At 45.9% G+C, this 14096-nt stretch overlaps 1 protein-coding gene across 9 annotated transcripts in view; it reads left to right on the forward strand.

Moving 5' to 3' along the window:
• Positions 1–14096, forward strand: part of LOC106589029 (zinc finger protein 40) — a 121546-nt gene that overhangs the window by 23935 nt on the left and 83515 nt on the right. Inside the window, exon 1 of one of the 9 annotated variants that reach the window (XM_045709771.1) lies at positions 11769–12322. The exons of the other annotated variants lie outside the window; for them this stretch is intronic. The gene's annotated coding sequence lies outside the window, so the exon portion shown is untranslated. Of the gene's footprint in view, positions 1–11768; positions 12323–14096 lie in introns of those variants that run through there. 9 annotated transcript variants of the gene reach the window in all.

Genomic DNA, 14096 nt, shown 5'->3' on the forward strand with positions numbered 1-14096 from the left:
TAACCACCTGAACACATTTGTTCATATTCTTTGCTAGTCAGTGAGTTATTAGCCCAGTTATAGCTAATCATTAATGGAGGAGTGATTACTTCCTACAAGAGCACAAAATCATAATTTGTATGATTCTCTGTGGTAATGGTATGGGAATAATAAGTAATTGTATTTTGTAAAGTGGTTTCTTCCATCAAACACCACAACATTTCCAGTCACCTCCTTGTCTGAAGGACAAGTGGATAAACAGGTTAATGTCAAGCCCTGCATGTTTTTTTCAGACACATGGAATGTAGGTCTACGTTGAACACCACACGTTGGCTGCTACTGTCGGCTGAATGATAGAACAGCTATTTCCATGGTAAAATGTTATGGGATGCAATTTCTCCATTGTTTTTGATGGTAGGCCACTCTGGTAGGCCTTCATTATGATCAAATAGACACAGCAGCCTACTTGACCACTGTTAAAACTGTAACTTAAAGCAGGTACAGCCTCAGTGTTCACGGTAAACGCGTGCTGGAAGTTAAACAGAAATTTCACAACGTTCAAGTTTGCGCTCAGCAGACCTGAAATTTGCTCAGTGCCCTAAAACTTTTAGAGTGAACATTGGGCTCCGGACCCCGTAGTGTAAGAGTTCAGTACCCCTAATATAGGGAATGGGATGTAATTTGGGACGCAGCCACTTAGTGATGTGTTGTGAGGCAGGACATTCTTAGGACAATCGTTTTCAAGGTCCAATTGAATCAAGTTGAAGGATCTCTGTAATAAGCAGCACATCAATCTATTTAACATTTATTGTGAAGGAATTGCTCTAGACAGGTTTCTTTTATTGTTAACAGCTGCTTTGTTTTAATGTTTGTTGTTGTAGTGTACTGTTCAAGGTCCCTTTTGAAGAAGGGTCTGACATGAACAGCACACCAAGCCGTCTAACACGATTGTCTATAGAGAATTGAACTGGTTTGTTGCTTGTGTAATGTACTGAAGTTATTCCTGGCTGGTTTTGTAAGGATTTAGAGAAGGATGTTATCAGGTTCAGTTGATTGACGCTCCCTCTGCGATGGACAACATGACAAGCTCTCTGACATGATGAATTGAGAGAATTGTTTGTTTTCTGTTAACCTCTTGGGGCTATGTGGGACGCTAGCGAGCCACCCGTGGTGCACCCTATCAACAGCAGGTGCATTTCAAGAGCGGCAAATTTGAAACCAAATAAATGTCAAAATTCTAATTTTTCAAACATACAACTATCTTACACCCTTTGAAAGATAAACATCTCCTTAATCTAACCACGTTGTCCGATTTCAAAAAGGTTTTACGGCGAAAGCATAAAGTTAGATTATGTTAGGAGAGTACATTGACAATAGCTGTGTGTAATGTTTTGTCAATTCAAAGACAGGCGTCACCAAAACCATAAAACCAGCTAAAATGATGCACTAACCTTTGACAATCTCCATCAGATGACACTCCTAGGACATTATGTTAGACAATACATGCATTTTTAGTTCTATCAAGTTCATATTTATATCCAAAAACAGCGTTTTACTATGGCGTTGATGTTCAGGAAATCGTTTCCCTCCAATAACCGGCAGTCAAGTCAGCACAACAAATTAAATAATTAATATTAGAAAACATTGGTAAAATATTATATTGTCATTTAAAGAATTATAGATTTACATCTCTTGAACGCAATCGACTTGCCAGATTTAAAAATAACCTTACTGGGAAATCACACTTTGCAATAATCTGAGCACTGCGCCCAGAAAAATACGCTTTGCGATACAGACTAACGGCCATGTTGGAGAGATCTAAAATCGAAAATACTATGTAAATAATCCATTACCTTTGATTCTCTTCATCAGATGTCACTTCCAGGCATCCCAGGTCCATAACGAATGTAGTTTTGTTCAAAAAAGCTCATCATTTATGTCCAAAAAGCTCCGTGTTGTTAGCACATGATCTAAGCCCGCCGGACTTCACTTCATGAACGAGGGGAAAAAATATATTTACGTTCGTTCAAACATGTCAAATGTTGTATAGCATAAGTCATTAGTGCCTTTTTTAACCAGAACATGAATAATATTCAAGGTGGACGAATGCATTCTCTTTTAAAACGTATTGGAACGAGGGTACCCAACATGACCTCGCGCGCCAGAGTCTAATCGGCCATCACCGTTCCAAGGCTCTTGTTCGGTCAGATCTCACAGTAGAAGACTCAAAACACTTTGTAAAGGCTGGGGACATCTAGTGGAAGCAATAGGAAGTGCCAAAAGATTAACCTCTATGGGCAAGGCGGGACGAATTCGTCCCACCTACGTAACAGCCACCTGAATTCAGTGGCACGATTTTTGAATCGTTTGAAATACTATTACTTCAATTTCTCAAACATATGACTACTTTACAGCTATTTAAAGACAAGACTCTCCTTAATCTAACCACACTGTCCGATTTCAAAAAGGCTTTACAACGAAAGCAAAACATTAGATTATGTCAGGAGAGTGCCCAGCCAGAAATAATCAGACACCCATTTTTCAAGCTAGCATATAATGTCACAAAAACCCAAACCACAGCTAAATGCAGCACTAACCTTTTATGATCTTCATCAGATGACACACCTAGGACATTATGTTATACAATACATGCATGTCTGTTCAATCAAGTTCATATTTATATCAAAAAATAGCTTTTTACATTAGCATGTGACGTTCAGAAAAAGCATACCCCGCAAACTTCCGGGGAATTTACTAACAGTTTGCTAAATTACTCACGATAAACATTCACAAAAAGCATAACAATTATTTTAAGAATTATAGATACATTACTCCTCTATGCACTCGATATGTCCGATTTTAAAATAGCTTTTCGGATGAAGCACATTTTGCAATATTCTAAGTACATAGCCCAGCCATCACGGCTAGCTATTTAGACACCCGGCAAGATTAGCCTTCACCAAAATCCTATTTCCTATAAGAAAAATGTTCTTACCTTTCCTGTTCTTCGTCAGAATGCACTCCCAGGACTTCTACTTCAATAACAAATGTAGGTTTGGTCCCAAATAATCCATCGTTATATCCAAATATCCTCTGTTTTGTTCGTGCGTTCTAGACACTATACGAATGGTAAATAATGGTCGTGCGCATGGCGCATGGCGTGACAAAAAATGTCTAAATATTCCATTACCGTACTTCGAAGCATGTCAACCGCTGTTTAAAACCAATTTTTATGCCATTTATCTCGTAGAAAAGCGATAATATTCCAACCGGGAATCTGCAATAAGCTAAACAGCCGAATGAAATTTCTCCACGGGGGCGAATCGTGCACGCGCCTCATTCAATGGTCCTCTGATCGGCCACTTGGATAAGGCGATAATCTGTTTCAGCCAGAGGCTGCCTCGTCATCGTTCAGGTTTTTCCCGGGTTCTGAGAGCCTATTGGAGCCCTGGGAATTGTCACGTTACAGCTAAGATCCTTACTCTTCAATAAACAGATGCAAGACGCACGACTCCTTGTCAGACAGGCCACTTCCTGCATGAAACCTTGTCAGGTTTTTGCCTGCCATAGGAGTTCTGTTATACTCACAGACACCATTCAAACAGTTTTAGAAACTTTAGGGTGTTTTCAATAATATGCATATTCTAGCTTCTGAGTTGGTGTAGGAGGCAGTTAAAAATGGGCACATATTTTTTCCAAAATTCTCAATACTGCCCCCTAGCCCAAACAGGTTAATAAGCCCCTGTGTGTTTCAATGGCATAGGCTTAAAGGTAATTCAACACATCAGGTATCCACTTCCTGTCAGAATCTGTCTCAGGGTTTTGCCTGCCAAATGAGTTCTGTTATACTCACAGACACCATTCAAACAGTTTTAGAAACTTTAGGGTGTTTTCTATCCATATATAATAAGTATATGCATATTCTAGGATTAGTAACCAGATTAAATCGGGTACGTTTTTTTATCCAGCCGTGAAAATACTGCCCCCTAGCCCCAACAGGTTAAGTGGCTGCTGCATTGTTGTGTAATGTCCTCCTGGGTTCTGTAAAGGCGGTACTTTGTTTCTGTAAAGGTGGTACTTGGTTTCTGTAAGGGCGGTACTTGGTTTCTGTAAAGGTGGTACTTGGTTTCTGTAAGGGCGATACTTGGTTTCTGTAAGGGCGGTACTTGGTTTCTGTAAGGGCGGTACTTGGTTTCTGTAAGGGCGGTACTTGGTTTCTGTAAGGGCGGTACTTGGTTTCTGTAAAGGTGGTACTTGGTTTCTGTAAGGGCGATACTTGGTTTCTGTAAGGGCGGTACTTGGTTTCTGTAAGGGCGGTACTTGGTTTCTGTAAGGGCGGTACTTGGAAGGGCGGTACTTGGTTTCTGTAAGGGCGGTACTTGGTTTCTGTAAGGGTGATACTTGGTTTCTGTAAGGGCGGTACTTGGTTTCTGTAAAGGCGATACTTGGTTTCTGTAAAGGCGATACTTGGTTTCTGTAAGGGCGGTACTTGGTTTCTGTAAAGGCGATACTTGGTTTCTGTAAGGGCGATACTTGGTTTCTGTAAAGGCGATACTTGGTTTCTGTAAGGGCGGTACTTGGTTTCTGTAAGGGCGGTACTTGGTTTCTGTTAGGGCGGTACTTGGTTTCTGTTAGGGCGATACTTGGTTTCTGTAAGGGCGGTACTTGGTTTCTGTAAAGGTGATACTTGGTTTCTGTAAGGGCGATACTTGGTTTCTGTAAGGGCGGTACTTGGTTTCTGTAAGGGCGGTACTTGGTTTCTGTAAGGGCGATACTTGGTTTCTGTTAGGGCGTTACTTGGTTTCTGTAAGGGCGGTACTTGGTTTCTGTAAAGGTGATACTTGGTTTCTGTAAGGGCGGTACTTGGTTTCTGTAAGGGCGGTACTTGGTTTCTGTAAAGGTGATACTTGGTTTCTGTAAGGGCGGTACTTGGTTTCTGTAAGGGCGGTACTTGGTTTCTGTAAGGGCGGTACTTGGTTTCTGTAAGGGCGATACTTGGTTTCTGTAAGGGCGGTACTTGGTTTCTGTAAGGGCGGTACTTGGTTTCTGTAGGGGCGGTACTTGGTTTCTGTAAGGGCGATACTTGGTTTCTGCTGGTGTTGCAGCAGGTTAGTAGCCTCGACAGTCACAGCCAGGGAGTCAGACAGACAGGTCAGTAGGATCGACAGTCACAGCCAGGGAGTCAGACAGACAGGTCAGTAGGATCGACAGTCACAGCCAGGGAGTCAGACAGACAGGTCAGTAGGATCGACAGTCACAGCCAGGGAGTCAGACAGACAGGTCAGTAGGATCGACAGTCACAGCCAGGGAGTCAGACAGACAGGTCAGTAGGATTGACAGTCACAGCCAGGGAGTCAGACAGACAGGTCAGTAGGATCGACAGTCACAGCCAGGGAGTCAGACAGACAGGTCAGTAGGATCGACAGTCACAACCAGGGAGTCAGACAGACAGGTCAGTAAACAGTCACTTCTGTTCATCTGTTCTAAGAGGGTCTCTGTCTCTTCATGGATTCATTCACACAAATCACTGTACCGGTCTAGCTGTCTGTGCATGTGCCCTGTGAGACAGTCAGTTCCAGGAATGATTGTCTTGTTTGCGTGTCTGTCTGTCTGTTTCTGTGTAGTGTATGGATTTGTAGGAGGTGGATGAGGAAATTAGGTGTGATGGTCTAAGAGGGTCTCTGTCTCTTCATGGAAAGACAAAGACCCTGTCAGGATGGCCTCGTCCTTGGTGGTTTGATCCTGATGGCCTCGTCCTTGGTTGTCTGAGCCTGGTGGATTCCAGCGGGTGGGTCAATCCTGGTGGATTCCAGCGGGTGGGTCGATCCTGGTGGATTCCAGCGGGTGGGTCGATGTTGACAAGTTGAAAGCCACCACTGCAGATGTGTGAGTCATCAGGAAAAAGTGGGGTTAGCAGGATCAGTCAGGCCAATATTAGAAACGTGCGCGCACACACACACACACACACACACACACACACACACACACACACACACACACACACACACACACACACTCTTGACGGGTCAGAAGGTTCCTTACATCTCAGTCACTGTTCTCCAATGACTGCAGGCAGCACAGCCCGCACTGACAGGTGGCAGTCAGGTGTGAGGCATTGATGTATTGTCTGGACTGAAGGAGGAGGTTTACCATGGGAAAATCAAGCTCCACTCTTCCTGACAGGTCAAGCCGTGGCATCAAGCCTCCATCAGGCTGCTACAACAACACAAGCTATCGGTTTCGTCCCAAATCACACCGTATTCCTCTATGGGCCCTGGACAAAAGTAGTGCACTATATACGGAATAGGGTGCTATTTGCGATGTGGCCCCTAGGTTTGTTGACCAGAGTGTGGAAACAGCTTTTTCTAACAGAGATACCAGTCAGCCATGACACCAGTGTTTCTTTCCAGGCTGCCTCACAAATGGCATTTTATACCCTAATATTCCTAGGGAATAGGGTGTGATTTAAGGCTCCAAAGGCAGGTCTCTGAATAAATGCCCCCACTACCATCAGCAGCAACAAGTGAGAGACTGAATCAGTATGTTAAGAGAGAAGGAGAGAAACTGTTCAGGACACGGATTGAGAAATGGAGCAATGAAACAAAAGAGTGAAACATGTTGGGGAGAGAGAGAGGGAGAGAGAGAGAGAGAGAGAGAGGGGAGAGAGAGGGAGAGGGGAGGGAGAGAGAAAGGTGTTGTACTGTAAAAAAAATGGTCACGTGCCGAATAAAACAGGTGTAGACCTTACAGTGAAATGCTTACGTACATGCCCCTAACCAACAGTGCAGTTCAAAAAATACAAATAAGAATAAGAAATAAAAGTAACAAGTAGTTAAAGAGCAGCAGTAAAATAACAATAGTGAGACTATATACAGGGGGTACCGGTACAGAGTCAATGTGCGGGGGCACCGGTTAGTCACGGTAATTGAGGTAATATTTACATGTAGGTAGTGTTATTAAAGTGACTATGCATAGATAATAACAGAGAGTAGCAGCTGTGTAAAAGGGGGGGCAATGCAAATAGCCTGGGTAACCATTTGATTAGATGTTCAGGAGTCTTATGGCTTGGGGGTAGAAGCTGTTTAGAAGCCTCTTGGACCTAGACTTGTCGCTCCGGTACCGCTTGCCATGCGGTAGCAGAGAGAGAACAGTCTATGATTAGGGTGGCTGGAGTCTTTGACCATTGTTATGGCCTTCCTCTGACACCGCCTGGTATAGAGGTCCTGGATGGCAGGAAGCTTGGCCCCAGTGATGTACTGGGCGATACGCACTACCCTCTGTTGTGCCCTGCGGTTGGAGGCAGAGCAGTTGCCATACCAGGCAGTGATGCAACCAGTCAGGATGCTCTCGATGGTGCAGCTGTAGAACCTTTTGAGGATCTGAGGACCCATGCCAAATCTTTTCAGTCTCATGAGGGGGAATAGGTTTTGTTGTGCCCTCATCATCACTGTCTTGGTGTGCTTTCACCATGTTAGTTTGTTGGTGATGTGGACACCAAGGAACTTGAAGCTCTCAACCTGCTCCACTGCAGCCCCGTCGATGAGAATGGGGGCGTGCTCGGTTCTCCTTTTCCTGTAGTCCACAATCATCTCCTTTGTCTTGATCACGTTGAGGGAGAGGTTGTTGTCCTGGCACCACACGGCCAGGCCTCTGACCTCCTCCCTATAGGTTGTCTCATCGTTGTCGGTAATCAGGCCTATCACTGTTGTGTCACCGTGCAGTCATGAGTGAACAGGAAGTACAGGAGGGGACTGAGCATGGGCCCCCATGTTGAGGATCAGTGTGGCAGATGTGTCGTTACCTACCCTTACCACCTGGGCTCGGCCCGTCAGGAAGTCCAGGATCCAGTTGCAGAGGGAGGTGTTTAGTCCCAGAGTCCTTAGCTTATTGATGACCTTTGAGGGCACTATGGTGTTGAACGCTGAGCTGTAGTCAGTGAGTAGCATTCTCACGTAGGTGTTCCTTTTGTCCAGGTGGGAAAGGACAGTGTGGAGTGCAATAGAGATTGCATCATCTTTGGATCTTTTGGGGCGGTATGCAAATTAGAGTGGGTCTAGGGTTTCTGGGATAATGGTGTTGTTGTGAGCCATGACCAGCCTTTCAAAGTACTTCATGGCTACATAGGTGAGTGCTACAGATTGGTAGTCATTTAAGCAGGTTACCTTAGTGTTCTTGGGCACAGGGACTATGGTGGTCTGCTTAAAACATGTTGGTATTACAGACACGGACAGGGAGAGGTCAGTGAAGACACTTGCCATTTGGTCAGCGCATGCTCGCAGAACACATCCTGGTAATCCGTCTGGCCCATCGGCATTGTGAATGTTGACCTGTTTAAAGGTCTTACTCACATCGGCTATGGAGAGCGTGGTCTCACAGCCGACTGGAACAGCTGGTGCTCTCATGCATGTTTCAGTGTTATTTGCCTCGAAGCGAGCATAGAAGTAGTTTAGCTCATCTGGTAGGCTCGTGACACTGGGCAGCTCTCAGCTGTGCTTCCCTTTGTGGTCTGTAATGGTTTGCAAGCCCTGCCACATCCAACAAGCATCGGAGCCAGTGTAGTACAATTCGATCTTAGTCCTGTATTGACACTTTGCCTGTTTGATGGTTCGTCGAAGGGCATAGCGGGATTTCTTTTAAGCTTCCGGGTTAGACTCCCGCTCCTTGAAAGCGGCAGCTGTAGCTCAGTGCATATGTTGCCTGTAATCCTTGGCTTCTGGTTGGGATATGTATGTACGGTCACTGTGCGGACGACATCGATGCAGTTATTGATGAAGCCAATGACTGATGTGGTGTACTCCTCAATGCTGTGCTTGCAAAACAGTCCTGTAGCTTAGCATCTGCTTCATCTGACCACTTTTTTATTGACTGAGTCTGGTGCTTCCTGCTTTAATTTTTGCTTGTAAGCAGGAATCAGGAGGATAGAATTGCACATTTAACATGCTGATAGATATTTGGTAAAACAGATTTAAAGTTTCCCTGCATTAAAGTCCCCGGCCACTAGGAGCACCGCCTCTGGATGAGTGTTTTTCTGTTTGCTTATGGCAGAATACAGCTTATTGAGTGCGGTCTTAGTGCCAGCATCGGTCTGTGGTGGTATGTAGACAGCTAGAAAAATACAGCTGAAAACCTGTAGGTAGATAGTGTGGTCTACAAGCATAACCTTGAGACTTCCTTCGATATCATGCACCAGCTGTTGTTTACATATGTGCATAGTCTGCCACCCCTTGTCTTACCAGACGCCGCTGTTCTATCCTGCCGATACAGTGTATAACCAGCCAGCTGTATGTTGATAATGTCGTCGTTCAACCACGACTCCGTGAAGCATAAGATATTACAGTTTTTAATGTCCCGTTGGTAGTTTAATCTTCCTCATAGGTTGTCGATTTCATTTTCCATTTGCACGTTAGCTCGAAAAACGGAAGGCAGGGGGGGTTTATTCGATCGCCTACGAATTCTCAGAAGGCAGCCCTCCTGCGTGCTCTTTTTCTCCATCGTCTCTTCACGCAAATGATGGAGATTTGGGCCTGTTCCCAGGAAAGCAGAATGTCGTTCACATCGGGGTCATTAAAGGAAAGAAAAAAGCTTCTGCTAGTTGGTGAGTAATCGCTGTTCTGATGTCTGTTATTTTCAGTCATAAGAGACAGTAGCAGCAATATTATGTTCAAAATAAGTAAAGAAATAAATGACAAACAACGCAAAAAAACGAACATTAAAAACCCAATCGGTTAGGAGCACGTAAAACGTCAGCCATCTTCTACGGCGCCGTCTCTGACGGGCTAAGACGGAGGCATATGAGTAAGGGGGATGATGCTGGATGAGAGAGGGTTGGATGAGGGGTGGGGAGTAGAGGGAGGGAGTGGGTGGTTTACTGCTTGCTGGCAGTGACATCATCCTCTTGCGTAACATGAAGGCCGTCTTCCTTTAGCTGCTGCTGCCATGGGAAGAAATGGTGAGGCAAGGTGGTTTCTGAGCTCACTACAGCTTACCTTGCTCTGGATAGATAGACTTTGACTGTCTGGGGATTTCTAAGCTGCCTGTAACTCTCACTTACTGACTTCACTCCCTTATCGCCAGCCATCTCTCCTCCTTCTCCACGTCCTTCTCCTCCTCTCTTACTAGAGGGAGGTGGGAGAAAAGGTGTGTGTGTGTGTGTGTGTGTGTGTGAGCTCACACTGTGTGTGTGTTTGTGTGTGTGTGTGTGTGTGTGTGTGACTACAAATTCTGCATAGAAACTGCTGGGCTGTGACTCAGTGCTCCTCAAGTGTGCTTTGTAAAAATAAAAAGTGTGTGTGTGTGATTTTACATAAGTATGTTGTGTTGGTGCGTCTGTACTTGTGTGTGCGTGCCATGACTAACGGTGACTGACTCCAACAACACACTCACTACTCAGATCCGTCTGTAACCAGACACACAGACTGACTGACGGTTGGCTGCTGGAGCACCACCCTGTAGAGAGAGTAACATGGTGATCCCAGGTAGCAGCAGGTCACCTGAACCACACAGCACAGCCATCAACAGCCAGGCTGCAGTACACAATGTTCAACAGTCACTCTACTGAGACTTCCAGCAGTGTGTGCAATGCGCGAGTTCCCCTTTGTCTGTTTCTTTTTCCGTGTATTTGTGAGCGTGTTCTGTGTCTATTTCAGTACCCCTGTGTGTGCGCTAGCAACACTCAGTCCCAGTGCGTTAGCAGCACCCATTAGTCCCTGTGCATTAGCAACACTCAGTCCCAGTGCGTTAGCAACACTCATTAGTCCCCGTGCGTTAGCAGCACCCGTTAGTCCCCGTGCGTTAGCAACACCCGTTAGTCCCCGTGCGTTAGCAACACTCGTTAGTCCCAGTGCGTTAGCAACACTCGTTAGTCCCCGTGCGTTAGCAACACTCATTAGTCCCCGTGCGTTAGCAACACTCACTAGTCCCCGTGCGTTAGCAACACTCATTAGTCCCCGTGCGTTAGCAACACTCACTAGTCCCCGTGCGTTAGCAACACTCACTAGTCCCCGTGCGTTAGCAACACTCACTAGTCCCCGTGCGTTAGCAACACTCATTAGTCCCCGTGCGTTAGCAACACTCACTAGTCCCCGTGCGTTAGCAGCACCCATTAGTCCCCGTGTGTTAGCAGCACCCGTTAGTCCCCGTGCGTTAGCAGCACCCGTTAGTCCCCGTGCGTTAGCAACACTCATTAGTCCCTGTGTGTTAACAGCACCCGTTAGTCCCCGTGTGTTAGCAGCACTCGTTAGTCCCCGTGTGTTAGCAACACTCATTAGTCCCCGTGTGTTAGCAGCACCCGTTAGTCCCCGTGCGTTAGCAACACTCATTAGTCCCCGTGTGTTAGCAGCATCCATTAGTCCCCGTGTGTTAGCAGCACCCGGTAGTCCTCGTGTGTTAGCAGCACCCGTTAGTCCCCGTGTGTTAGCAGCACCCGTTAGTCCCCGTGTGTTAGCAGCACCCGTTAGTCCCCGTGTGGTAGCAGCACCCGTTAGTCCCCGTGTGTGTATGTTTGAACTTTTATTGTCCTCGTCGGTTAGTGAGGTGAGAGCTTGTTGTGCAGCAGCAGATAGTATCAATACTCAGGACAGATCAATGTGTATTTATAGCTGCTGTGGTGGCGTGGGAGGTTGCTGCTCATCACAAGTGGGTTAGTGGCTAATCTGCTGTTGACTGTGTGTGTGTGTGTGTGTGTGTGTGTGTGTGTGTGTGTGTGTGTGTGTGTGTGTGTGTGTGTGTGTGTGTGTGTGTGTGTATGTGTGTGTGTGTGTGTGTGTGTGTGTGTGTGTGTGTGTCTCCCCACACATGAATAGGAATTAGTCACCAGAGCTTCTTTAGCCCCTGCATCCTGCTTTGTTTTATATTTTTTTTAAACGAATGTTGTTGCTCTGGTAGGAGAAGTCGGCACAGTGGCAGTCAGGGCTTTCCCTGATTTCAGAACGGATTAAAAAGAACAGCGAGGGAGAGAGGGCAGGAAAGCAAAGACAGAAAGAGAAGGGAAGTGGGACTTCTAGCTGGTGCTCAAGCAGAAGGAGAGGCAGTCAGAAGTGAGAACCGAAAGCTACGACTCTTATCTCAACTCACTGTTTGGAGGTTTGAGTGAGAGAGTTCTCAGAAAGACAGACAGACGTTGGCCAGACGCTCTCTCTACGTTCCACTCCGCTGTGGCGTTTCATGAGTTGAGGAGAGGGCAGGAAAGAATGTCAGACAGTTAGTTATTGGTCGAGGAGGAGAGTGTCTGGCTGACTTACTGAGAGGGTAATGTCAGGTGTTCCTCAGTAAGCTACGTGTTATCTGACTCTGGGTAGAGAAGACACACAGAGACTTCAGAACAGATTTCCGGCCATTTGCGAAGGTATTGTGATGTGCGTGAGTGTCTTTGTGCGTCTCTTTCATAGACTGTGTGTGTGTGTGTGTGTGTGTGTGTGTGTGTGTGTGTGTGTGTGTGTGTGTGTGTGTGTGTGTGTGTGTGTGTGTGTGTGTGTGTGTGTGTGTCGAGTTTTTTTTTAGTATGTGAGTGTGTGTTTGATTTATGGCTGTGTGTTGTTGCAACAGGATTACAGTATGTACTTCTACAGTGGAGGTTGAAATTTTCAAGTTTCCTCCTACTGTATCTCTGGTTCTCATTGATCCCCTCTTTGTTTACCTCCTGTCTGGTCTACCCAAGAAAGCCATTGGTCATCTACAAAACATCCAGAATGCTGCAGCACGGGTACTGACCAAGACCAGACGGAGAGCTCACATTACACCGCTTTTAAGATCTCTGTACTGGCTGCCTGTGAGTTTTAGAATTAATTTAAAGATTATTCTATTGGTTTTTAAATCAATCCATAATTGTGCACCCCAATACATGTCAGACGTGCTTTTAAGTTCTGTACCCAGTAGATTCCTCTGGCACAGGTCTTTTAACTCTCCCAAAGCCTATGACCAAGAGGCATGGAGAGACAGCCTTTAGTTACTATGCCCCCAGCCTCTGGAATAGCCTGCCAGAGAACCTGAGGGGGGCCAAAACTGTGGACATATTTAAAAGAGATCTTTAAACACACCGGTAATATTCTATCCAGGTGGAGGTGGGATTGATGGCCTTCTTTTCTCCCGTTCTTTTTAATCGTTTTTGAAAGATAAGAGCAGGGTGGTATGTTATGGATGGTGTGTAACATCTTAGAGGCCTGTGTGTTTATAAGTGTAATAAGTCAAAATAGCAAGCGTATGTTGTTCATCACAACCTGGAGGTGGTGGTGTTCTGTTATCACAACCTGGAGGTGGTGGTGTTCTGTTATCACAACCTGGAGGTGGTGGTGTTCTGTTATCACAACCTGGAGGTGGTGGTGTTCTGTTATCACAACCTGGAGGTGGTGGTGTTCTGTTATCACAACCTGGAGGTGGAGGTGTTCTGTTATCACAACCTGGAGGAGGTGGTGTTCTGTTATCACAGCCTGGAGGAGGTGGTGTTCTGTTATCACAACCTGGAGGTGGTGGTGTTCTGTTATCACAACCTGTAGGTGGTGGTGTTCTGTTATCACAACCTGGAGGTGGAGGTGTTCTGTTATCACAACCTGGAGGTGGTGGTGTTCTGTATCACAACCTGGAGGTGGTGGTGTTCTGTTATCACAACCTGGAGGTGGTGGTGTTCTGTTATCACAACCTGGAGGTGGTGGTGTTCTGTTATCACAACCTGGAGGTGGTGGTGTTCTGTTATCACAACCTGGAGGTGGAGGTGTTATGTTATCACAACCTGGAGGAGGTGGTGTTCTGTTATCACAACCTGGAGGTGGTGGTGTTCTGTTATAACAACCTGTAGGTGGTGGTGTTCTGTTATCACAACCTGGAGGTGGAGGTGTTCTGTTATCACAACCTGGAGGTGGTGGTGTTCTGTATCACAACCTGGAGGTGGTGGTGTTCTGTTATCACAACCTGGAGGTGGTGGTGTTCTGTTATCACAACCTGGAGGTGGAGGTGTTATGTTATCACAACCTGGAGGTGGAGGTGTTCTGTTATCACAACCTGGAGGTGGAGGTGTTATGTTATCACAACCTGGAGGTGGAGGTGTTATGTTATCACAACCTGGAGGTGGTGGTGTTCTGTATCACAACCTGGAGGTGGTGGTGTTCTGTTATCACAACCTGGAG

Source organism: Salmo salar, chromosome ssa27 (assembly GCF_905237065.1).
Source record: "Salmo salar chromosome ssa27, Ssal_v3.1, whole genome shotgun sequence".
Taxonomy (NCBI): Eukaryota; Metazoa; Chordata; class Actinopteri; order Salmoniformes; family Salmonidae; genus Salmo; species Salmo salar.